General features: G+C 36.5%; 1 long non-coding RNA gene across 1 annotated transcript in view; it reads right to left on the bottom strand.

Moving 5' to 3' along the window:
* Window positions 1-6,312: 6,312 nt before the first annotated feature.
* Window positions 6,313-27,795, bottom strand: part of LOC134756709 (uncharacterized) — a 47,906-nt gene continuing 26,423 nt past the window's right edge. Inside the window, exon 3 of the long non-coding RNA XR_010129800.1 lies at window positions 6,313-6,424. This is a non-coding gene — a long non-coding RNA (uncharacterized lncRNA). The remainder of the gene's footprint in view (window positions 6,425-27,795) is intronic.

Here is a 27,795-nt window from a genome sequence, read left to right on the forward strand (position 1 = left end):
TAAAACTGACCCAGGGAGCTACACCTGATTTCCAGGTGGATTAAAAAAAAAAAAAAAAAAAAAAAAAAAAAAAAAAAAAAAAAAAAAAAAAGGTTCTTTCTGATTTTAGGTTCCAAAACATTGTCAAGTTAAAATGGATGTTTCACTAAAAAAAAATTCTCATTCCCCTTTGACCACTGATTCAATATCTATGACTAAAGCTACTTACACAGTGATAGGCGCTCCCTAAATTTAATCGTTCAATAAATACTAACTAGCACTGAGTTGGTGTCAAGCATTGTTCTTGGCACTGGAGGTAGAGCCAGAGGCAGAGTGTGAGGAAGGCAAGACCACCTGAATGATGAGGCTAGCCCAGCAACACTCCCTGAAAAACCAATGGTTTTGCTTTTCAAGGTCAAAGAAGACAAGGTGTTGGGGCACTTTTGTCTTCCATAACAATTTTCATACACGTGGAAGTCTGTAGCTTGTTTTAACAAGAAGCCTCAGAAACAATGGCTTCGTTGAATGTCTTCCTCTGAGAAAGTCTACACCAATCTCTACATTACGAATTTTTTCTGACTTGGTTGCTTAAGTATTCTTTAGTTTAACTTTCAATAGGTAATACTTTCACATGGTTCAAGTTTTTTTTAAGTACTTAATAAAATGCATTCCTTCAATTCATTCTACCCAATGCCTCCCTACTCACCCAAAGAATACTCCTTCTCTTTCAAGGTATAATGGTATAACCACTGTTATTGTATATCTTTTAGAGTTTCTTGATTCATACACGAATGAAAATATATTTGTCATTTTTCTATCTCCTTTTTTTTTTACAAAAAAAAGCATTCATACATACTATTCTACTGTTTTCACTTAACATTAAATCTCAGATTCATTTTATGCTGGCACATAGAGAATTACTTCATTCTTTTTTGAAGCTGTATAGTATGTCATTATACGAATGTACCATAAATAATATTCGTCCAGCCCCAGTGGACTTTCAGGATTTTTCTAGTCTTTTACTATTCAAAACACCACTGAAATGAATAAACTTGTATGTATGTCATTTCTTATGTATGTAGTGTATCTGTAAGATAGATTACTGCAAATGAAATTGTTAGTGAGTATATTCATTTGTAATTTTGATGGATATTGAGAAATTGTCCTTCAGAGTTATACCAGTTTATATACATATCATTTTGAATGCCTGTTTCCATACAGCCTTACCAAAGAGTATGTTGTCAAACTTTTAGATTTTTGTCATTCTGGTGGGTAACAATGTTACAATAGGGTCATTTTCAATGTACCTTTCTTTCTTTTTATAAAAGAAGTTAAACATCTCTTCATATGCTTAAACGAGATATTTTAATGAACTCTTTGTCTTACTTTTGATAAACCTTTCTTTTCCCATTTTCCTATTGGATGTGTGAACATTCTCTTAATTTCTAGGAGTCCTTAAAGTTGAGAAAATTAGCCTTTAGTTTGTCATGAGTTGCAGATTTTTCCAACTTTGTCATTTGTTTTTCAATTTTGTTTTTAAAAATTTTTTGTCTTTTAAGAAAATTTAATTTAGTATAGTTTTACTTTTCCAAAAAATTCTGTGAATGAATTCCCATATACCCCACACTTGATTTCCCCATTATTAACATCTTACATTAGTATGGCCCATTTTTATTATTATTATTATTATTAATTGAAGTTCATACTTTATGCTGATTTGTTTGGCTAAAACTTTTTATTGATGTGAAACTTGTATAACATAAAATTTACTATTTTATTTTATACTATTCTATTTTAATAATTATGATTACATTTTTGTACATTAATATCTCAGTGATTATGTTAACTGAAATAAGCAAAGCAATATTTTTCTTTATATAAAATGATATATTTACTATTTACAAAGCACTTACTCAGTGTTCTACATACATGGCCAATTGAATCTTTCAATGATCCTTCACAGTAGATATTTCATACTATTTTAAAATGTATAATTCAGTGGAACTTATCCAGTGTTGTACAACCACCACCTCTGTCTAGTCCTAACACACTATCACCAACCAAAAACAAACCTCATACCCATTATTCAGTCACTCCCTATTCCCTTGTCTTCTCAGACACTGGCATCCACCAATCTGATTTTTGTCTCTGTGGATTTCCCTATTCTAGATGTTTCATATATACGGAATTCTACAAAATGTGACCTTTGATTCTGGATTCTTGTATTTGGTGTAATGTTTTTGAGATTTATCTATGTGGCAGAATGTGTCAGTACTCAGTACTTTGTTCCCTTTTCTGGCTAATATTCTATTGCATGTATTACCATATTTTGTTTTTCCATCATCCATTGATGGACATTTGTTTAAATTTTTGAAGAACTACCAAACTGTTTTCCACTGTGGCTGCACCATTTTATATTTCCACCACCAACATTTCAAATTCTCCACACCTTCACCAACACTTGTTATATACTGTTGTTGATTTTTTTCTAGTAGTATCTCATGGTTTTGAGTCCCTGATGACTAATGATGTTAAGCATCTTTTCACGTCCTTGTTCGCTATTTGTACTGTATATCTTTTTTGGAGAAATATTTATTCAAATACTTTGCCTACTTTTTTGTTGGGTTATTTGTCTTTTCGTTGTTGAGCTGTAGGAGGTTTTTTTTGTTTCAGATACTAGATTCTTATCATATACATGATTTACAAATATTTTCTCTCATCCTGTAGGTTGTCTTTTAACTTTCTTAATGTTGTATTTGAAGCAAAAATATATATATATTTCCCTATGTTTTCTTCTAGTTTTGGTTCTTATATTTTGGTAATTGATCAATTTTCAGTTAAATTTTTATCTGATGTAAGGTAGGGGTCCAACTTCATTCTTTCACATATAGATATCCAGTTGATCCAGCACTATTTGCTTGAGACGATTCTTTCTGCATTGAGAAATTTTGGCTACTTTATCAAAAATTAATTGAAGTGGAGGGAACTCAATGGTACTGCCATAAAAACAGACACATAGACCAATGGAACAGAATAGGAAACCCAGAAATTAATCTGTGTATCCACAGCAAACTGATTTTTGACAAAGACACCAAGAACACCAGGGAAAAGACAGGCTCCTCAATAAATGGTGCTGAGAAAACTGAATATCCATATGCAGATGAAGGAAACTAGATCCCTTCCTCTCACCCTATACAAAAAATCAATTCACAATGGATTAAAGACCTAAATGTAGAACCTGAAACTATGAAACTATTAGAAGAAAATATACGGAAAGCACATCAGGACACTGGTCTGAGAAAAGATTTTATGAATAAGACCTAAAAGCATAGGCAATAAAAGTAAAAATAAACAAATGGAATTATATCAAACTAAAAAGCTTCTGCACAGCAAAGGAAACAATCAACAGAATGAAAAAAAATTGGTAAATTATCTCAACAGACATTTAACAGAAGAAGACAGATGAATGGCCAACAAATATATGAAAACATGCTCAACATCACTAAACATCAGGAAAATGCAAATCAATACCACAATGTGGTATCATCTCATCCCAATTAGGATATCTATTATCAAAAAGACAAAAAATAACAAATGCTGAAAAAGATGTAGAGAAAAGGGAACTCGTATGCATTGTTGGTGGGAATGTAAACTGGTATAGCCACTATGAAGAGGTTGTATTTTGGGAGGTTCCCCAAAATACACTGCCATATGATCCAGGAATTCCACTCCTGGGAATTTATACAAAGGAAAGAAAATCAATATATCAAAGTAACATCTGCACCCACACGTTTATTGCAGCACTATTCACAATAGCCAAGATATGAAATCAACCTATGTGTCCAACAACAGATAAATGGGTAAAAAAAAAATTGGTGTATATTTGTACAATGAAATATTATTCAGCCATTAAAAAATGAAATTCTGTCATTCATAGCAACATGGATGGAACTAGAGAACATTATGTTAAGTGATATAAGCGAGGAACAGAAAGTTAAAAACTGCATATTCTCACTCATGCGGAAACTGAAAAGAAGTCTATCTCATAGAGCTAAAAATAGACAATATTAGAGGCTGAGAAGGGCAAGGAGAAATGAAAGTTAAGGAGACATTTGTTAAAGGATACAAAATTACAGGTAGGTAGAATAAATGTTTTAGTTATACTACAGTGGTAGGATGACTAAAGTTAACCATAATATAATAAACAGTTTAAGGAGCTAGAAGTAGGATCCTGAATGTTCCCAAGACAAGGAAATGATAAATGTTTGAGATGATGGATATGCTAATTACCCTGATTTGATCACTATACATCATATCAAAACATCACTATGTACCCCATAATATAATTATTATATATTAATTTAAAAAATAAATTGGCCATAGATTTATGGATTTTTTTTTCTGGACTCTCAATGATATCCAATTGGTTTTTCCATGAATAAACCAATAAGCTGGTTTTTCCATGAATAAACCAGTAAGCTGGTTTTTCCATGAATAAAACCAAGAAGGTGGTTTTTCCGTGAATAAACCAATAAACTGGTTTTTCCATGAATAAACCAATAAATTGATTTAATTTAAAGCAATAAAATAAACCACGAATAAACCAATAAAAGGATACATGTTTATCCTTTTGCCAGTACCACACTGTTTTGATTACTGTAGTTTATAGAAAGTTTTGAAATTGATAACATATCTGTCCTCCAACATTGTTCTTTTTCAGTACTTTTTTTGGTTATTTAGGGTCTCTTGTAATTTCAAACAAATTTGAGGACTGATGTTTTTCATTTCTTCAAATAACAGGCTATTGGAATTTTGATAGAGATTCCACTGAATCTGTAGATGGCTTTGAAGAATATTGCCATCTTAATAATATTGTGTTTCACTCTCGAACACAGGTTATCTTTCCATCTTTGGGTTTTAACTTCTTTCATCAATGTTTTGTAGTTTTTAGCATACAAGTCTTTCATTTCTAGGTATTTTATTGTTTTGCCATAAATCAATTTCTTAGTATATTATATAATCAAAACCATCAGTATCTTTTATACTTAAAGATTTTGAGTTATAGTTACAAATTCCTCCTCTACTTTAAGATTATGAAGGAATTTCTTCATGTTTCTATTTTGAACTTTTATGGCTTTATTATTATTTAAATCTTCAATTTCAAATTTATCTTGGTGTAAAATGTGAAGTATATGTCAAGATTATTTTTTTCATTTGGCTTTCCAATTGCTCCAACATCATTTATTGTATCGATCTCCTTTTCCTCATTGATTAAAGATGTCACTTTAACCATTTATTAAATTCCATATATGTTTGCACTGTTTACTGGACTTTCCATTTAGCTCGTTTATTTTTCTGTTTATACCCCAACACCACACTATTTTGATATTTGAGTCTTTATAATATGTTTTAACATCTGGGAGGGCTAATCTGTCCTCACGCTTCTTTGTTCTCACAGTTTTCATTGTTATTTTTGTTTATTCTTTTTTCTTATAAAATGTCAGTTTGATTGGGATCACATTAAATTTAGAAATTAACTTAGAGAAATTTTACATCTTTATGGCCTGGAATCTTTCTATCCAAGAACATGCCATGCCTTTTTGTTTAAGTCTTTTATGAGGCTGTTAGTAATATTTAAAATGTTTCTTTATGTGGGAGTGAATCATTTATTGTTCTGTTTATTCCTTGGTATTTTATCTTATTCATTACTCTTATAAATGGGACATTTTCTTTTATTACATCTTCTAACAGGTTTTTGTTTGAAATCAGTCTAATTCATGAGAGCAGCAATAAGTGTTTATTCTCAGGAAAGGATTCATAAATAATTACTAACTCTTCTCACTTTGCCCACAAAGGCATATTCTAAATTATGATTTCCTAATACTAGTATAAATTCCACCTTTTATTATAATTTATGCTCTACATTTGAATTAAGAAAGCCTTAACAACTATAAATGAATGACATTGAAGTAATAATGTTTTATACTATCTTAGTATATATTATCTAAATGTAACATTAATGTATATATTTATGTACGTATGAATATATATGTACAAAATATACATATATACATATATACTCAAACACATACAAAACCTATACATATATTTCTGGAGTGAAAATATCTTTGAATTGATGTTCCTTTAGTTTATTCCGATAAGCATATAATACGTCATCTCAATATTACATTTGTAGAGCGAGGACTTCTTTGGAATAACTTTGAACCTTGAAACATGAGGACTTTCCTCAGCCATATATTTCAACACCAATAGTATTTTATTGGTAGATCAGCTTATTGTATAAACTAGATATTTCCTGACTCTCAAAGAAATGGCTGGTTTGTGTCATTCATCCCTGTAGTCCTCATGACAGATTTTGTTTATTCTCTTTCCAAGTAATGTCAGCTTCATTTTTTATTCTTCTTGAAGATAAGAGAAGACTCTCCTAAACAATGAGGAAATCGACAAAGTAATTGTTAGCATGTATATTTCAGAAAAGATTTGCTTGCCATTTTTGGCTTATTTCATTAAAAAAATTTGGAACCTAGAAATTCACTGGATATTTAACAAAGAGTTTTTATTCATTTGTTTGCTTATTTGTATGCTTATTTATTTGTGTTCACTGAACCAGCTCAGAAACTGTAACATTTAACTTTACATGTATATGTATATGTGTATATATATACATATACACACACATATATATACATATGTATATATATGTGTGTGTATATGAGTGTGTTCATGTATATATACACATACATATAAACTTAAATGTCATATATATATACACACATACATATGTATCTTACTTTATATATATATACAAATTTATATATTATATATACACACACATTTTTTTCTGGAAGATATAAGCAATTTAAAAATTAAACAGAATCATGTTTAATATAAATTGGCACACAATAGATATTTGATAAAAAGTGAATAAATGAATGAATGATTCAAGTTAACAATTCACTTTCAAAATCAGTTTTCCATTTCTTAATTTTGGCTTTCTTACCAAAAGAAGGCGCCTTTCTTTACTGCTGCTAATAAAATCTGGAGGGATTACAGGCATGAGCCACCACACTCAGCCTTGAATTAGGCTGGGTGGTCATCAAAGAATGGCGAAGAAACTTTCATTGACCACAGGAATATTGCATGGCCCTAGATTTCCAAGCGCACAGGAAATGTCAAGCCCACCATCCATGTAGTCATGTTGGGCGAATCTAGGCCAGTTCCTCTAGTGAAAAAGAGTATCATAAATGCCTAGTTCACATTTTGTCTCTGAGAAGGGGGCAAAGAGTTGAGGCAGTAGTGGAAATTTATTCTCAAAAATTCAGATCTAGTAGGGAAAAATCTGACTAATAGACAAGAGCACAATAGAGAAAATATATAATTGTTTTAATGGGTGGCCTTCTACCAACCCTAACTTCAACAATTATTCAGACATTATGAATCTTACTAAGACATTAAAAAATAGATCTACATTAGGCAACAATTTTCATGGTGGAGTTATAAATGAGAGACTTGAGATTCATGGTTTCTAAAACCCTGAATCATCCCTCCAAAATCCTGAGGTCAAGTATTATCCCACACCTATGGTACCTACAAGGCACCTGCACCAAGTACATAGCACACATTATCTCATTTAACCTCAAAACAACTCTATAAAATACTCCTTCTAATATCCTTATTTTATCAGTGAGGAAAGAGAGGCAAAGAAAGACTCAGACTTTGGCCACCAGTAAATGGTTGATCTGGGATTTGAACCTAGACCTCTGCTGTATAGTCCAAGCTCTTTAGCCACTGAGCCTTTTTTTCCCTTTTTTTTTTTTTTTTAACTAAAACAAATTTGAGAACTTTTAAGCAAGATGAACAAAGAGGCAGATAAGGGAACTTTCACTTGAGTACAAGTTTTATTTTTCCTTTTTCTTTATTTTTGTTCTCACATTCAGCTGAAACTCTAAAGTCTCCCCCACCCACTCTCCCGTTCAAAACCTTAATACCAATGCAACAAAACCATTTCATTACAACAACCTATAGACCCTGTAGGTCAATCTTCTTGCAGGCTAGCTCTAAATGTGCACACAATAATGTACTATGAAAGAGGAGATCAGCTTCCCTGGGGCAGCTGCATGGATGCTGCGCTTCAGGACCTGGAGGTCACCAGCAAGGGTGTCCCTGAAAAGCACAGATGACTGATGACCCAAATGCACAAGGGGCCCTGGAAACCTCTTTTATCTTAAGTCCCCCAGTGCTCCCCAGTCTTCCATTTCTTCCATACCTTGTTTTTCATTCTTCATGCCTATGGATTTACTCTTCTTCCTGGCTTTGATTAGCCTATCCCACAACCAACCTCCACTCTGCTTTCCTGTCCTCCCTAAGAGCCAAAAGCACTCTGACATGAGGGAAGCACTCCATCATTATGATGGGAAGTGTCAGGTGCACAAGACAAATGCAAATTTCATGGCACTGCTGCCTCATTCAGCCAAGTTTTATGAGACTGAGAAAACTTGGAACCTTATGCTGTGGGGCCATTTGGTTGGCAGGGAGAAGAACAGACTTTATCCAGCACTGTCTGTTGGCAGCTCTGCTGCTAGATTTATACAGCGAGTTGGAGATGGCTTTGGCGATTGAGGCTGCTGCTTAGCCAGCTGGGGGCCTCTCAAGTGAGGGAAGAGTAATGGCGTGAATCCTGGGAGAGAGCGTTCCACCTAAGCACTCCCACTGGCATCTTCAGCTTCCTACTTCAGACTGGAGAGCTGGTCCCAATGAGACTGGCCTCACACATGGAGCAGTCTCCAAATTTCAAGCCACTCTTCTCTGGTGCACACCTTACTAATAAAACCTGGTTCCAGCAAAGCTGGAGCAAGAAAAAGATTTCTCTGGTGAGAAACTAGGTCTGTTTTGTTATATGTTTTTGAGTTTGTATTTTTCTATTGTAGAGGATGTTACTCTATCTGCTTCCAAATGTATTATCCAGAGGAGGCATACACCTGGGAGAAGAAATTTCATACAGACTGTGGCAGAATGGCAAACAGAAAAACCAGCTAGGATTCTGGGGCCAGACTGCCCAGAGTTTGAATACAGCCTTCTTCCCTTACCAGCTCTGTGTGACCTCGGACACATTTTTAATCCTCTTTGCCTCTCAGTTCTCTCTGTTTAAAGTAAGCATAATAACAGCACTTATCTCATGATGTAGTTGTACAGATTGAATGCGTTAATAAGAAGCAAAAATGTAAAGCACTTAGAACAAGACATAGCCAATGGCGACTTAATATGCATTGAACTTTGGCTACTATTAGTTCAGCAAATGCACTTTCCCACTTCTCGCATGGTTTGGTTTTCTGCCTTCTAGGAGTCAATCTGAAGACCTGTGACCACAATGAGGAATTTCAAAGGGGATCTTCAGTACTGCCTGGATATTTTAAATGGACAACCAGATAGCACAGGAAGCAGCCCAGCTCCAGATTCTAGGCTTGCAGATGGTGATGCTGGAAAGGGGAAAAGAAACGTGAGTATCTCTGTAATCTTTGTTTGAGAATGGCAGGAATGTGCCATCTCCTCTCCATAGGGAGAAAAGACCTATGATGGAAGGTTAAGTATGTAATTATCTTTTCTAATGCTCTGATACACCACAGTATATAAGAAGATAAGAGACCAAGACCAGTTCTTTAAAAGTGGAGTGAAATTCTTTGTGGAGAGCAGTTCAGATCTTGAAGACCTTGGCAATAATTCGCAAACAAGGAAACTGACATCTAAAATAAACATGTTCCTTGGCCTCACAGCCAGACAAAAGCAGAGTCAAGATTAGAACCCCAGTTCTAAGCTCTTATTTCAATGTTCCTGTATTGCAGCTCTCTAGGGAGCCCAGCCTTCCAGCAGGGTAGCTCCTTTTGAAATGATGTTCTTTTCCTCACCAAAATCCTCTCTTCCCTAGGTACTGTCTCTTGACAGTGGCTAAACTGTCCAGGCATTTAGAGTCATAGGTTAGTAATCATCTAGTACATCAGCACATGTATACAGAGAAGATGGTCTTCAAGGTTTTGGTATAAAGGGGTCATGAATTAGGGGATCAATTTTGGGAGGTGATTACAATTCACACAGTTGTTCCTCTTATCAATGGGGTGAGGCAGATTTGTTCCAGAACTCCTGCAGATGTTCAAGTCCCTTATATAAAATGGCATACTATCTGCATGCAACCTGTGCCCATCCTCTAATAATTTAAAGCATCTCTAGATTACTTATAATACCTAGTACAAAGTAAATACTATGTAAATAGTTGTTATACTGTACTTTCAAATTTGTATATTTTTATTGTTGTATTACTTATTATTATAATTTTTTAGTATTTTCTATTCCAGGTTGGTTGAATCTGCAGAGAAGGGACCCACAGATACGGAGCACCCACTGTTTACCAGACACTGAGCTAGATATTTGGGATGCCACAGAAGAGTATCAAGAATCACCCCTGCCCTCAAGCAGCTTTTAACCATTGAGCAGACACCAGGGAAGGGCCAGAGGAGCAGAGTGGGTGGAAAAGGATATTGTGAGACTTTGACAGAAGTAGGGGTAGGAGGGATATGGGAGGAATTGGACTTGTTTGGCCTTTTAGGGTTTTCAGCATAAATCTTTGGAATTACTGCATCAATAGTTCATGTGTACTTACTTAAGGTAAACTCTATTCTGATTTTTTTCCCTAGATTTTTTGGAAAGCATGTTCAGAAAGCCTCTTATCTTCCCTAGCACAAAGATTGTTTTAACTCTAGCTTAAATAACAATAGTAAAAGTGATCAGGGTAGCTATCATTTGTTGAAAACTTACTGTGTGCCAGACCCACTGATAAGAACTGTGAGTTAACAGATGATTCATTCATGGCCCAAAGGAGCCCTGTCTTTCCTGAGTTTTCAAGTTCTGTACAGAAAGGTCTCCTGTTTAGCCTTGCTAAACTTCGCACTGAGGAGGGGGCCTACCTCGGGAGTCCCAAATGAGTGATACAAAGCACAATTCATAAACATGTCCGACAACTTCCTGAGGAAAGAGCTTTCCAGAACCCACACACCAAATCAAATAGTTAAGAAGAAAATGAGAAAAAGGTTTTAATTTAAATCAATTATACTTTTAAATTATTTTCTTCACACAATTTATTAGAAGAAGAAGAAAACCCCCTAAAGTTCTGAAGAAATATTAACATAACATGCCTGTAACTCATGCTGTGTTTAATGAGAGGTGCTGTTTTTCCTGCCATGGGGCCATAGCCCAATGAGTGATGGCTCTGAAAAGGGTCACATACATATTCATCAAATTCGACATGCACATGTAAACTGGTTTTAATAGGCCATGACAGCAGAAGTTGTGTCAGGCAAATAGCTGCATATGTGCTCCTTTCCTCCACTGGCACATTTAGCCATTAACACTCTGGTATCCATGGATGAAATATTAGCTTGTTAACTTCAGGCCATCAGTTGTTGTTGATTCTCAGTAGCAACTGAGGGAAGAGATCCCCTCTGCTACTTTATTAGGGAAGAAGCTTGAACTTCAAGATGCTCATTTTACTTTCATGGTGTCATTAATACCATTTTGTTCCCTGAACTTGGAGTCCAGAAGATGCATGAAAATTGTTCTGACAAAAATTGATATTATACCCAGTTCAAACCTACAGATGGCATGGGACAAAAACTGATATATCCAGTTCAAACCCACAGATGGCATAGGTTTTAAAACTTTTTTGTAATACATTTCAATGCAAGATCCATTTTCTTCAACTGTCAACCATTTTGAAGGTCATCAAAGCATGCATGGTTGTTGGTTAAGTGGACATTAGCAGCAAATATGCTTCCTTCTAAGACTGTCTCCTTCGTTTTTTGATGAATACATTGTCAAGTTCAGAAGTGAACTAAATTATCACAGTGCAACCGAAGCTACACTCGATTCATTTAAAAAAAAAAGGACCCTCAAGTAATAAAGTGAGATGTCTATGTTTTCTAGAAGCTACCATACAAGAATAAGACCCAAAGCCCATTATTTCAAGACACTCAGGCCCTGAGTTAACATTGATAGATTATCTTTTTGCAACCATCTGGAGGCCCCTGGCTACCTCAACCATCAACTGTTGGATACCTATATTTAGTTAAACAGAAGAATCTTTCATGGACCATTTACATTTAGCCTGTTCTGTCAGTCAAGTTTCTTCCTAGATTGAATTGGTGTTTTGTTCTACTTTCTGTTAAACAAACAGCTGTACATTTGAATCACCAAGGTATTGGGTCTAACCAAAGTGACCTTTACATAACATGTTGAGGAAGAGTTTCATAGCTTGGAAACAAATCTGTCATTCATAGTCAATCACATTTTATTACTGATCTCTTGTTCCTCATCCCCATCCTTTCCTGCTTCTTCTCCAAATCAGTGATGAATCTTTGCCAAAAAAAAAAAAAAAAAAAAAAAATTCTGCCCTTTATTCACCAATAAGTGTTTCAGATCATCACATGCTTAAAATAGGATCAACTTTAGTTGCCAAGATAGTAAACAACACAATAAAATAATTTATCCACTAATAAAATTATACTATATGGTGAGAAAATATATTAAAAAAGTAATTAGTTGAATAAATTAACTGGATATTTGTCTCTTTGTCATGAATATATTTTCCTTGGCAGAAGGAAGTATATGTAGGACCCCTGTTTTTTTTTAGCTTCCTCATATTTAGTTGTGAATGAAGAATATACTGGATCCAACCCTATGGGTATTATATAGGGAACAATTTTCTAAAAGAAACCTACAAACACTCCAATATCAGATATTGTACTGTTCAAGTTAGAGGTGTCAGATCTATTCTGGCTTTTTCAATGGAATATATGTGTCTTCATTCTCAGACTTGGTGTCTTGGGACAAGATAATTTAAGGGAGACTGCGATTAACATAGGCCAGCTCTCCCTTGTAATATATGAGTGGGCTCACTACAATGTATTCTAATGCTGCATTACAATACAGTGATTTTTATGCCCCACCTTCCATACATTTAAGAGTTGTGAGTGACTTTACATGTTTTGAGCTACTCTCAATTGAGAAGATTATCACCATGTCAATAAGTGACATAATGTGTGTTCTATATTTTCCCAGTTCTGGCTTAGACTCATTAGACTACCACTGCCAAAGAACACAGGGCACAATTTGCTTGATTTCTGCTTTTTTAGAAAAAAAGGCCCTCCATTTCTAACTGTTCTAATTACATTTCAGTGCAATTAGGAAACTCATCCCTAGAAAGCAAAGTTGCTTTCTGTGACTGGTGAGCAGAGGCAGAAAAGGAAAGGCCGGCTCTTCCTTGGCACTGCTGCCCATCACTAAGAGGAGGGAATGACTGGTGCACTTGGCTGATTCAGAAAAATGCCATCTGGTATAGATTTCCTTTCAATTCATTGGGAGGAATTCAGGATCATGGGCAATAATTGAAAGCTGTTGTCTTGGGGTGATATTTTATTTAGCTCCTTTCTTTCTACTTAGTTTCTGGAAACCAGGCTATCTGCGCTAACACACACCTACTTATTCTACCTGTATTCACACTGCTGACAAATCCCTCTTAAGCTAAGAGTGCACACCCATAAATAATGTGCAGTTTGCATTTATTCTTCTCCAAAGTGCTGTAAACATCAAGGCCTACTTATCGGAGGTGTATGCATGGTAACAGAGGGTCATTGAGAACTAGGGCCAAATGAATTGAAGTAAGCAGAATGAATGGCATTGTTGGTCATAACTGAACGCTGTGTCTGAATTGAGTCCACTCAAAGTAGATCACATATGACTTTAATCCACTGCTCTGCCCAGCTTTCTCAGAAGATAAATCTGTCTCCAGTTGTTATTTACATATTATCATTTTACTGTATGTCACTGTCATAGTTTCAGACTTGAGTAAATCCACATTTAAATAGCGATTTGTCTCCTTTTGATAGTAAATATTCTTGTAAGTGGTGGTTAGGATTAAAGGGAATTTGTCGACAGTAGGTAAAAGGGGCTATTTAGGATTAAATGAAATTATACACTCAGCCAAGAGAGCCTTCATTGGGAAGCCCAGTCCAGCAGGTGCCAGTTGTCCCACAAATTCCCCCTTTGAAGGTAGAGTGATAATTCCCTGAAAGGAGAAAAAGAAAAGGAGGGGTGGAGGAAATGCATATACAAATGTTCTCAGCTCTCCAGACTCCCTGGGAGGGGGCAAAGCCTGCCCCAAACAGCCCTGGAGACACCACCACTTAAAGGTTAGCAAAGAGTTCTTCTGAGGTGACATTTAAACCTTTAATAGCTCCCAGCCAGCTTGAGCAGGAATAATTTTCTCTCCCTGAAAGCTGGGAGCCAGCACTACTCAGTTACCTGTCTACAGAGGATGTCAGGGTGTGGAGGAAACCCAAGTGGGGCAATTTGGGAGGAGGGGGCGGAGCCCGCCGGTGTCTGTGGGCCTTGCCCTCCGCCCTAATTGCACCAAAGGCCGAAAAAAGCTTCAGGTTGCACGTTAGGCCCTTACTGAGATTAGCAATTATAATATCAGTTTCCCCCAAACAGGGCTGACAGAATGGCTGGGGGAGCAGAGGTGACTTAAAGTTTAGTAAGTCTCGGGGAAAGTTTACTGTCTCCTGCTGTTTTCTGGCCCACAAATTTGGCCTTTCTACTACCCAGCACTGGCCACAAACAGTAGGAATCCTTTTCAATCACTATTAGCAACACTTCATTTCTGTCATATTTGACCCTTGGCAAACTACAACTCAGTGAAGAACATTCTTTCCAGAAAGGAACCAGACATCATTCAGCTAGAGACGATTTACTGTGGGACATGGAGCTTATTTGCTTTTGTTGAGCCCCTGGAGCTACTCAGCCTGTTAAAATGGATTGTCCTTTTGCACAGCCGTGCCGGTGGGAGGGTCATTCCTGAGAGGCAGAGAGGGGGTGGAGGCCAGCCCTGGTCTTTATCAACTTGTCATCTGGTCCCATTGCCCTGAGCCAGGATCTTTGGAGTGCACTGCCTGCCCAAGTAACCTATTTTGCAGCTTGTCTTGAAAGCAAGGCATATGTTAGGTAGTCAAGAACATCCCCTTTCTCCTCCATGTCAGGGCCATAGTGGTGTCTCCTCCAGTTTTTGCTTATATTTAATTTGCTTGGATATGAAGAAAGAAAATAAAAGCTAACCAAAACACTGAAATCTTGAAAATGACTTCAATCAACAGAAAGGCACATTTCCCCAGCTTTTCCTTATATACTACATGAGACAGCATTTGGATTTTTAGTCTATTATTTTTCCTCTCTCATCCATTGTCTACATGGGAATTTCTAAGCAGTGCTAAGAGGACCCTGACTCAACAGTCTCCTCTCCCACCTGGGTATCTTTCATTGTTATTAAAGAAAGTGGGTAAAGGGGAGTTACTATTTAATGGTACAGAGTTTCTGTTGGGGATGATGAAAAAGTGTTGGGTGTTGATAACGGTGATGATTCTAGCGCATTGTGATTGTACTTAATGCCACTGAATTGTATACCTATGAATGGCTAAAAGGATAAATATTATGTACATTCACAATATTAATCTAATGTTAATATTAATAATTAATATTAACTCAGCCCCTATATGGCTGAAATGTCTGACTGGTGCTTTCTTTCCTAGCATCTTCTCCTAGGAAACAGATGGTCTGCACAGTGACATGTATAGTAAGGAAGGTTAAGGCAGCCACAAAGAACCAACCTGGGCTTGCTTCAGATGGAACTAGAAACAGAGATGGGACAGCCAGAATTAGAATGCACGTCACTGGGCAGAAACATGGACAACCCACTAAAACATGACCTTCATGGGCGTGGAACACTCAGATGGCTTACAGGCTGCATTAGGAACAAGATGGGCCTAAGTAAAAATGATGGGAACTGTCTTCTCACAATAACCCACAGACATTTAAAGAGGTGAGAGATATGGATTTCCAGAAAACCACACATATCTGGGGGAAAATAGGGGTCATTCTCCAGAGGCTTTGATCCATTAGTTGGCATTTCACAAAAGGCGGCCAGACCGTGTTGATTCGACAACAGAGGTGTAAGCTGGGACCAATTAATTTACACTGCTTCATGTGGGAAAGGCAGCAAGGCCTGATATGTCCATCGCTAGTCTTAACAAAAAGTATTTGTGCAATGTTAACATAGTTTATACAGTTTATGAAATCAACAAATGATTTGATCTTTTGCAAGCACCAACACCCCTTGAATAAGCTTTTTTGAATTGCCCTGGTCAATCCTTGTGACTTGTGTTTTAAGTACTCTTTTTAAGTTCCGAACAGTGTAAAATTTAAAATCCAAGCCGTATTTTTCTTTTCTTTATAAGAATTTAAGCATTGGGCTGATTTTAGGCCTGAAGCTTTCATTGATGCTACAGTCAATCATGAATGACTATCCTAGACCTTCTAGGAGGATTGCTAATTGGTTGCGACTCATTACCTGGAGCTATAAGAATGGCTAAAAAGAAGTAGCCCCATCTGAGGAGAGCCTTCTATGGTCACTTCAGCCTGGAATTCATTCCCTTTCTCTCAACACTTAACAGCGTTTTGATTATTTATTGGCAAATAATCTGCTAAACTCGGGAATCTCTGAGGTAGCCCGTGGAACATACTGGTCACAGAGAATCTGGATTTCCCAAGGCATCAGTGTGCTTTGGGGCCATACCTAGAAGCCACGCACCTCAAATTCTGTGGTTTACAAAGTTCAATAAATTGTCTCTACCTATCTGAGATAGAGGAATGGACTAAATGTGAGGTAGACTTCCAAGGGACAGGACCATATAAGTAGCAGATTTATTTTATTCAGAAAGGGCGGCCCCTCATATATATTAGAAAAATTAAATCACTCATTTCTTATATTCCAAATACTACCACAAATGAAAGCTGGCCTGGGACTCTCCCTGTCCCAGTCTTCACCGAGACCCTAATGTGATAGATATGATGCACAAAGGGGTGGTAGATGGACCCCCGCTCTCCTGTGCTTATAAAGACTGATAAAAAGAATGATCTCAGAAACTGTTTCAGAGCTCTTTGACCACTCAACCAGATGCAGCAGATAAAATAGATTATAGAGGAAAGAGGATTTTTTTCAAGAAGAGTGGGGAGGATTTTTTTTTTTTTTTTGAGAGTTTCCAGTGTTGTCATTTCATCTTCCCTTCCTGTGGGTGAGTGGAAGGGGGTGTTCATACTCACATAAACCAAGTGAGCAGAGTTTCAGGAAACTACTTAACACGAGCTGGGTCCCTGACTAATGCCTGACCCTTGGGATGGTGAATTTGGGTCTGCCTGCAGCCTCAGGCGTCCGAGGGCCCTTTGTGATCGCAGGAACGCCAGCACCTCTCATGTGATCTGGAGAAGGCTGGCTGGCTGCCTGCATTGGTGGTGGAAGGTAGTGGCGGAGAGACTGGCCTTCACTTTCTGAGTTGGCAAGACAAGAGATGCAAGCGTGTCTCCCATGAATCACGTGAGGGAGGTGTGGAAGAGAAGACCAGTGTGGCATTGCATTGGGTTCTGTCCAATATGATCTCCTGGAGCAATGACACATTCAGCACCCACAAGGTACAGGTGTCCCACAAGGGGCCAATAAAGTCCTTTGGGAAGCAGACTAGGCATTAAAAGTAGAATTGCTACTTTAAGAAAGGTGACAGTATAAATGTCTAATTTAATTATTAATAAATTTATGGATCAATCTACTTTTACTATGTTTGAGTCAATTTCAAACAATTATATAATTCCATTAAAGTGTTGCAAAATAGAAGTAACTTGAAATACAGCAGTTTAGCAATTTTATTAGTGCCAGTCGGGTACTATTCAGTAGTCAACCTGCCAGATCCAAGTGACAATAAGCACGTAAAGATGATGGCTTACATGTGTATCCAGTCATCCTAACTCCATTATACGCTCTATAAGACAAAGAACTATGTTTTATCCTTTGGCACTTAATAAATATTTGTCAAATAAATGAATGATTAAGTAAATGAATGAATAAGATATGCAGCCAATTATGCATATCATTTTGATTCCCATTCTTTAACAAATAGAATTCTACTTGTACCTAAATTACCAAATAATTGCCTTATTTTACTACCTGGCTAGTAGAACACTAGCTATAGAAATCCTCTTACTTGAAATTGATCTATTTGCCAATTGTCAATTTTGTTATATTACTCCATCTGTATTAGTTAATGCCATTGAAATAAATGCAAGTCACAGAGCCAGATGAAATGAAAAGTGGGTAAATTGAGTAGCAATATATGTTACCTAATTATTACACTAAAAATAAAAAAAGTACTGTAAAAACTGTTTTTATAGCTTTAAAGACTATAGATAAATATTTTTTACTTTGTAATTTACATTCGTCACCTATAACAGAGGTGATAAGAAATGTAGGAAAATAATTCATTTTTCAAGTGGCAAAGTCATCTTCCTAGTCCCAGGAAACAAATAGGAGGTCGGTTTTCCTATTCTGTGGACTAACTTGCCTCGCGGTGGGCATGGGAACCAGGGAACCAGGGAATCAGTTGCCTCCTATCCAAACAAACCGTGTATCAGAAGACTTAGTGAATAAGTTAGATTTTCAGAGAGGAATAATGTTGAGGTGCTATTTTGCTTTCCCTAGTTGGATCTGCCCTACATGGATAAGCCGGCATCTCTCTTTTTCCAGAACAGGCCTTTCCAGGAACAAAATATTAAAGGGGGAAAACCTGCCAAATATAATTGGTAAGAATCATTTTAGTCTCAGATAACTGTTTTTTTTTCTCTAATCTTTCTCAGTTGTAGCAATATGATTTTGTCAAAAACAACATTGGTCAGATACGCTAAGAATCCTTTTGGGTCCCCATTAGTGACTCTTTCCACCAAGCTTGACCACAGCAAACTGCAACAGTACTCTCAACATTCCTTTGAGAAAGCAACCCAACATTCAACTACCACAGATTTATGGTATGAAAAATGGCATTTCTAAGGACCTTTGAAAAATGTTAAAAATGAACATGGCTTTACTGTTATTTTCCACAGCAGGAATCTAAATTTATAACTACTACTTGTAATCAATTTGGGAACTGCTCATAGAGCTAGAGAAAAAATAAGTTCACATGCCGCATTCTTCAGTTATCATTATATATTACAACTGACTTTCCACATCACATTGAATAGTTGCCACTGTAAATGTGTAATTTTCCACATGCTTTTGTTTTAAATTTTCAAAGGATCCTATTACCATCCTATGCCTAGGAACTAACACATTTGTGTCCAGGGTGGTAAGCTGTTTATCTTCTTCAAAGCAATTTTTGTTGCTACGTTGTGTAAGTGTAGATGGTTTTTTGATTGGTTATTGAAAGCCAAGAAATACCTTTTAAGCAATTTGTTTCTTAGAACATTTTGTCCACCTCATCACAGTGATGTGTCTATGAATGCTCTGTTTGCAATACTAAGAAAGATAATTTATCTTCTACTAGTACCTTCATCCATTGCAACCCTTTATTGCCAAAGTGGGTCAAACATTTGGCACTTGAAATGTTTAGCACTTAAAATTCCAGATAGACTAGTGATAACATGACTTAAACACAGTCTTTTGAAAAAACATTGAAAGAAAAAACTTTAAAGTTTCAGCAACACTTCATAGACATGAAATTGATCCCCAACCCAAACAACTCTATGCTCCATTATCATAGAGTAAATTTCAGAGCTATTTAGGTAGAACATAAAGTTCAGAGAGTCATGTGACCAAAAACTCCAAGAGCAAGTAAATGTATGAGAGGTCAAAGGGCATAGAGCTGAAAGAAACATCTGGATTCCATCTTTTGAACTTTTAATGGAAAAACTGATCACTTGGTGCACATCTGGGGGTTTCGACCAGAAGAAAAGGTGGGTTTTTATGTGGGGGCTTGCTGTAGTTTATCATCCTTCCCTTGTGTTGCATATTAATCTATCACGTTAGTTATAATGCTGGTTATAATATTTGGGATATCTTAGAACATTACTGAAATTATGTTGTTTGATTATCTCTTCCACAGAGTAAGATTTTGCTTTTTTTAGTTTCTTTACTTCAAGTTTTGCTCTAACAGGAGCATCCCAGAAAAAAGTTAGGGAACTCACTCATCTGTGAAGACTGTACTTTCCCTGGGGAAGCTGTTCTTATCCTTCAGCAAGAAGAACCATTTCTTTTTTTTCTTTTTTTCCAGACAGAGTTTCTCTCTGTTGCCCAGGCTAGAGTGCAGTGGCAGTGATCTCGGCTCACTGCAAGCTCCGCCTCCCGGGTTCACGCCATTCTCCTGTCTCAGCCTCCCGAGTAGGTGGGACTGCAGGTGCCCGCCACCATGCCCGGCTAATTTTTTGTATTTTTAGTAGAGATGGGGTTTCACCGTGTTAGCCAGGATGGTCTTGATCTCGGGACCTCGTGATCCGCCCTCCTCGGCCTCCCAAAGTGCTGGGATTACAGGCGTGAGCCACCGCGCCAGGCCAGGAAGAACCATTTCAGAAAACCCAGGGAAGTGGCCTGTAGCATCCAGCCAAGCTAGTTCACTTCCTACACCCCAGATTAACTCTCTAACACATCTACATATAAAAAAAAGTCTCAGAAAAATCTCAAAGAGCCTTTAAAGCAAGTGACCTGGCTTTTACCACATTGTTCCTGGGTGAAAAATGTGTCTCAAGCACAAATAAAAATAACACAGATCTCTTTGCTGGAGAGTTGCAGGGTTTTACTCTCTGTCTATTACTAACTGGGATACCACGAGCAAGTCACTTAAATTCTTTAGACCCTAGCTTTCTCATTTGTAACATGATGGTCCTGGACTACTTGTTTCAGACTAGTTTGTTTTCAGCAGTGATATTTTATATGCATTGATCATTGTCCTGGATCTGGCACTAAAAATAGCTTTTAAAATTTCTGAGCGTTTAAGGATGTATTTTTCAACTTCTGCAGCACTATCCCATGCCTTATTTCCCTTGATCTTGTGGGCAGATGTGGCAACTATTATTCTCCCCATTTTGAAAGGAGACCACCAAGGCTTACAGAGAGGTGAGGTACCTCATTAGCACCCATCTACTGGACATAGAAAGGTGATACATTTCCTTCCAGAGCAGCACTCTTTCCAGGATGCAGAGTGACTTTCATTTCCTGTGATTAACTTTATGAAAATGAAATTCCTCATCAGCAAGATCCATGCCACAGAAAAGCTTATCAACTGATAGATGTTAACCAAGGAAGTGCTCCCAGAATTCTGAGCAAAGGCACTGGGGCAACTGCTATTTTTTGAGAAGGAAATAGACAAATACACAAGAGAAATAATCAAGCTGTAATAGGACACCTTTTTAAACTGGAAAAGAGCCTAGTTTTCAGATGTAAAAAAAAAGGCTCACCATTAACCAGTCAAATTTAATGAAACTATGAGCATCTGAACATAATGTGCCTTTTTAAAAAAAATTTTTAAAGTAAAGAAAGATCTTATACTTACAGGTATTAAAACAAGGGACTGTAAAACATAGGGATTAAGAATTCAGGGTTTGGGATCAGAAATATAGCTTTGCCATTTACTCACTGTGAAACCATCAAGTTTAAAAAGGCACTAATTGGTATTCTTAATAAGACTTGTGAGGATGTTGCTTTAATATCTCAAGAGCAGGCAATCATGCAAAAGAAAAATTTTACTACCTAGAATGTTTCATTGGAGATGAAAATTATGATTCATAAATTTAAAACACATAGGATTGTGTGATCAACACATTAAATACTACCGAAAGCTGAGTAAGAGAATTAGAAGGTAAGAGGGGGAACTCTTCCCAAAATCAGAGAAAACATGAGTATATTTACATGATGAAATAAAAGATACGTGACTGAGGGAAGATATAAGAACTCCCTAAGGATTCTACAAGAGGTGAAATAGTAAATGGAGGATAAGCAATAGATAGTGAATTAATAGACAACTTTCTGGATTTAGAAAAAAATAAAAAAATAATTTCAACAAGATGCATCAAATATTAGGTAAAATTAATGAAAAGTAATCCCCCAGTTAGCAATTGCTGAGCAAAACTGTTGATTTTTGAAGATAAAACATCTCATTACTGTTCTGTTATCTTCAAAGAAAAGATTATATAGATGATAGATAGATAGATAGATAATGCTCACCCATATATGTGTATATAAATATATGAACTGTAATAAACATGTAAATATCACACACATATGTATATAAAATTATCATCAGATTTTCTCTTTGAAATACTAAATGCCCAAAGATAATTGAATTACATCTATTTACAGGAAAGACTATAACCTAGAAATTCTAAATCCAGACAATCATTTATGTGTGTGCAATACTAACAGAAACATGTAGGAAAACAGATATTCCAACCATATATCCAAATGTAAAAACATTACTTAATGATTAGCTTAAACTCACTGGTGAAAGTATAAAGTATCTGGAAAGGAAAATGTGAAAAAAAACAGTAATGAGTCTTTAAGATAAATAATGTTTAAATAAATGTTATTATGGTTATAAGCCAATATAAATGTCAAAATAATTCTTTATAAAGAATACACATCATATAAAAAATGAACAACCATTTAGATCTAAGATTATTTAAAAAGAAAACTGGTAAATTAGGCAGGAAATTAAAGAATATAAAAGCAATTTATTTTTAGATATCTCAAAAGAAAGCTCGATATCTACCTTTCATTTTTGACAGGTGAAAACATGGAGCTAAGTCAGACTTTAAATATGTAGAATTTAAATTACTATATGTAAATCAATAGCATAAAAAGAATATATAGATTTCATATCTCTAGAGAAAACTTAAGGGACAAACAAGCAATAGTAAAAGACATTTAAAAAATAGAAGAAGACAGGATAATAAAATAGCATACAATGAAATAGTGGATGATATTACTTCTACTCTTTTACACAACGACCATGACTACTACTATTATTACCATTATCATATAATGGCTAATACTTATTGAGTATCATGTGTGAAGGTCTTACCTAAACTCATTGAACTGCTTATAGATATTGAGAAATTTGCCCAAGATCACATAGCAAGTAAGTATTAGAATCAAGATCCAAGACATAGTGTAACCTCAGAGCCTAGTTCTCAATGAAGTAAACATGCCCAAAACAAATGATAATAAAAGTTTTAAAGTACGTGATGCAAACTAAAAGAATACAGAGGTGGAAACACCAATGTAAAATAAAGTTGCATTTGAGAAAAAGCATATTAAATGGCACACAATTTTATATTGATAGAACATATAATCTTTTAAAAATTAAATATTTTTGACACAAGTGAAATTTCAATGATGGTATTAATATGCTTACATAAATAACAGAAATCCAAGTTCAACCAGAGAAAATCAAAAGTGACACTGAAATTTTAATATACTTTTCTCAATTTTTCACAAAACAAGTACTCGGAATAAAATAATAAACTGACTTGAATGATCTCATCACTATTTTTATACCTTTGAATCTTTTAGTTATCAAGTGCCAAGGGTACATTTACAAAAAAAAATCACATTCTAGTCACAAAGAAAATCTCAAGAAGTTCTTCAAAGTAATAATTATTTATGTTTTGTTTTTTAATACCATGCAATAAAACTAGAAATTAATTGCAAATCACAATTTGAGGCACATTATGATTCTCATAAGCAGAAGAAAAACGAAAGCATCTCATGGTTTGGAAGAGTTCGTGATTCATTTACCTTCAGGACATCTTTGATAAGAGTTGAAGAACTTCAGAAAATTCTGGCAACTGAACTTGACTCCAGAAAGCCCTGGAGATTTCTAAAAATACATATTCCTGGGCCTCAGCGTAAATTTACTGAATCAGAATTGCTTTGTGTAAAGCCCAAGAAGCTCTCTACTTTTGCCAAACTCCCAGCAGATTCTTCTGCAGCCCATTAGCACCAGCCATTGCACCAGGTATTTATTTGAGAATTACCAGTCCAGGTAACTTCTAAAGAACCAAATGGTAAATCTCAGAGGCACAGTGGCACAAAGAACTGGAGGGACTCAATAGATTGGAAATGCTCCAGGCTTTTTATTACAGTGTTTAAATATATGGCAACTATCCTAACAAATTCCTCAATGCAGAAAGAACTAAGTTACTGGAGCCTTTCAGTCGTCAAGTCTCCTTGGGAAGGAAAAGGCTCAGTTCAACCCAAGCTGAAGTCTTCCCTGAGGGAAGCTGAAGGATTGGCTTAAGATAAGGCTGGTTTAAATTCAGATTCACACATCAAGGGAAACGTAATGGTATGAACCCAAGGTAACTAAAACAGAGAGAGTGTGCCTGAGACACCTGTGAGCTGACATATACCCGTTTTGCCCAGCACTAGAACTATCCTTATGGTAACTTGACTGCGAAATTGATGTCACTCTATAGTGTTTTCAAGGTCAAGCCTCAAATCTGGGCTGTGTGGCTACAGTGCCAGAGTGCTAAAAAATTAGCATTTTTATTCTAGAAAGAAAAAAATAAAGCAGGGGAAAAGTGGTGTGGCAATGGTGTTTTACATGAAAATTAAAATTCAGTAATTATCAAAGTATTTAATCTGGTAAAAATTAAAGACTGCCCATTTGAAACAATAAAAAGAAGTAGTGCATACAATTATAAAGATGAGAGTCCCCAAATTTGGAATGTTACTTTTAAACTTTAAGATGTAACTCTACTGAATGAAAAAAACCAATATGCTCTCTTCCCCCAAATCAAATAAATCAATATAAGGAGCCTCCAAAAGAAACTTCTTTCCTGTTCAATTTTAGGTAACTTCAATGATATAAGTTAAATATAAATAAAAAGTTCTATAAGCACTGACATGACAGAAGGCTAACAGAGTTTGGAGTTTCCCATAATGTGTGATCGTATGCCATCTCTTGAGAATCCACAAATGTGTGAAGAAAAACCTCTTCCCTCAAGAAATGTAATTCATTATACCAGGTAGATATGATTTCCGTTTTTCTCATGAACAGGGATATTTGTCAGCTTTACCTTAGGCATAGGCACCACTGGTAACACCTGTTATGCCCAGCGTGAAGGGTAGCCTAAAGCATCTTGCCAGGAGAGCTCAGGTACAGATGGTGGCATTAGAGCAGGAACTTGGGAAACCAGAGCTCAGCATGAAGACATTGCTTTTCCACCCTGGGGAGGTGGTCTGGGGAGACCAGATTTCAACAATACTTGGCTTCTCCCTATTACTAGAATATACTTGTTCTTACATGCCACTGTCACCCTTCTACTCATGGTGTCCTCCCTCATCTCCTTTCTTGACCCACTACTACTCGTCCTTCCATGCTCTGTTCCAGTGTCCTTTCTCTGAGCTGTCTTCACTGCTTCCCTGGGCAGTCAGCACCCCACTCCTCTTAGCAGCATGACACTTGGTATAGCATCTCCCATCACTCTGTGACTATTTAGGGTCTGTTCCCACTGCTGGATGGAGAATGACTGCGTTGAATTCATTTGTATGTATTCCTAATCCCCAGTCAGGGCCGCTGATTCCCCAGAGGAGAGTTTAGCAAGCTTCTTGGATAATGTGAGGAGGAGTGAATTGCTACATGGATGCCACTAACCAAGGACTCTAGGATAAGATAGGCAGTGACTATAATAAGAGATGTATGTAGGAGGAAGAGAAGACAAAATCTCCAGGGTGAGAGTTGGGCTGCTCATGTTAGAATTCTGTAAGATTTTTTAAAACTGGAAATTCCTATGGGAAGATTTTATTTTTAAAGTACCTTGGCAGTGCCTACTATTAGAGTTTGTAGGTGCTTTAGTAATAACTGGTAGGAATTCTGGAAAAAGATTTCAGATATCTTCTAAAGAGAAATTCAGCAAACATTTACTGGACACACTGTGAGTGAACTTTAATACAAGGAAGATGTGGCGAGAGGTGTCTTAAAATGAAAGAAGAAAGAAAAATTGAATAAGTTCTTTGACCTAGGAGAACTTCAAAGAGACCAATGATCACTTGTTACTCATCCATCCATTTATGAAATATTTACTGAGGACCCACTATCTATCTACCAGGTACTGTTCTAAGAGTGTGGGTAGCCCCCATTCCAGCATCCTTCTGATGCCAGGTACACTGGTAGGGGGTGATTGGTTTAAGTGTCTTGTTCTGAGACGCGTGATTCTAGGGAATACTTTAACCAACTTCCTTTTGCATTTTATAGTGAAATTAAATAATCAAGTCATTTTTCTTTCGAGATCACAGTTTATAGAAGAGTTAGAATTAATATCTGTGCCTCCAGGTAGCAGTGTTTATTTTTTTCCAGTTGCCTCTTTTAGCTGACTCCATTTTTTTAATGATTCCATACAGCAGTCACCCACGGCTGCAGCAGAAACTGCAGACAAAAACCAAAGAAAGTCACCCATGGCTGCAGCAGAAACTGCAGACAAAAACCAAAGAAAGCAAAGAAGGAAGAAGTAAAATCAGATGTAGAGTTGCAGTGCCTCTCTTCTAAACGCTGCATAAATGTGCATTTAGCTCATGTTTATTTTTACATACTTCACCAGAAAATGGCAACTGCAATGTCTCATTCCTGATGGTAGCTTCAGGCAAAGAGGAGGCATAAGGAGAGAAAGATGCACAATAAACAAGCAACAAGCCCTTTCTACACAATGCAGATTTCAAAATTTTCACCCTGGTTCTCAGCTACAACAGTCTCAAAGATTTGCAGCAAGCTCTAGGTGATTACTCATGGTTTTTCCTGAATTCCAAATGTGAGTTGGGATAAATTTATCTCCACTTAACTAAGAAAATATAGTTTTGTTCTCAAACCTAAAAGTATATTTTTTGCACTATAGGCATTAGAAAGTCCCTTGTGATGGAGAGTCTTTGTTTCCACCCCATTGAGTTGGTTTAATCACTTACTGATTTTATTTTATTAGACTATAAGAAATATTTTCTCCTCACTTAACAAAACTGAAGCATATGTGAAGAGAAGATGGATACACCTCGGCTGATTTCAGCTACCAGGCATCCCTCACAAATTTTCATTCTAGATTATTCCTTTGAACAGTCAAGACTTATAAGTGTTATTTGACGGCTTCCCTTGATGTCTCAAAGGCATGTCAAACTCAAAATGTGAAAGGCTAATCACACGGTTCATACTTCCACTTAAAAGATCCCAGAAGAATGCTTCCAGTTCAGTGAGTGAGCTACCAGCCTTCCATGTTTAGAAAACCAGGGGGCATTCTTAGTATCTCCACTAGTTCAACTCTCTTACTCAGTTCACCACTGATCCTACTGATTTTACCTCCCAGCTATCTCTTGCATCTATCCACTTCTGTATCCACTGTGATTGCCACCGTAACGCCTAGTGAGGTCTCATAAGCATGAGACCAAGCCATTTATGTCCAAGCCACTCTTCCTACCGTAGTAAAACAATCTTCTCAAAATGAAAATGGGATCATATTGTTCCTCTGTGTAAATATTTTAATGACTACATTTTGTTTTTAATGGTAAAGAGGTACTCCCAGGGAGGTCTCGAAGATGACAGTCAGAACCATAACATGACCTTGGTCTGGATCCCTCCTGCCACAGTGCCTTTACACATGCTGGCTCCTCAGTCTGGAAAGCTAGCTCTTACACCCTCAATTCGTGTTGCCCTGTTAAATCCTTCCTCTCTTTTTACTTCTTAATTATCCCTTATTTAGGAGGAGTCTTCCTTGACTTCTATAGACTGAATAAAATATCCCTATAATAGACTTCAAACATTTAGAATACTTCTCCTTCACAGATATTTCTCCTTCACAGTTTTTACTACAATAGTAATAATGTCTTATTTTTGATCTTATTTG

This window comes from Gorilla gorilla, chromosome 12 (genome assembly GCF_029281585.2).
Source record: "Gorilla gorilla gorilla isolate KB3781 chromosome 12, NHGRI_mGorGor1-v2.1_pri, whole genome shotgun sequence".
Taxonomy (NCBI): domain Eukaryota; kingdom Metazoa; phylum Chordata; class Mammalia; order Primates; family Hominidae; genus Gorilla; species Gorilla gorilla.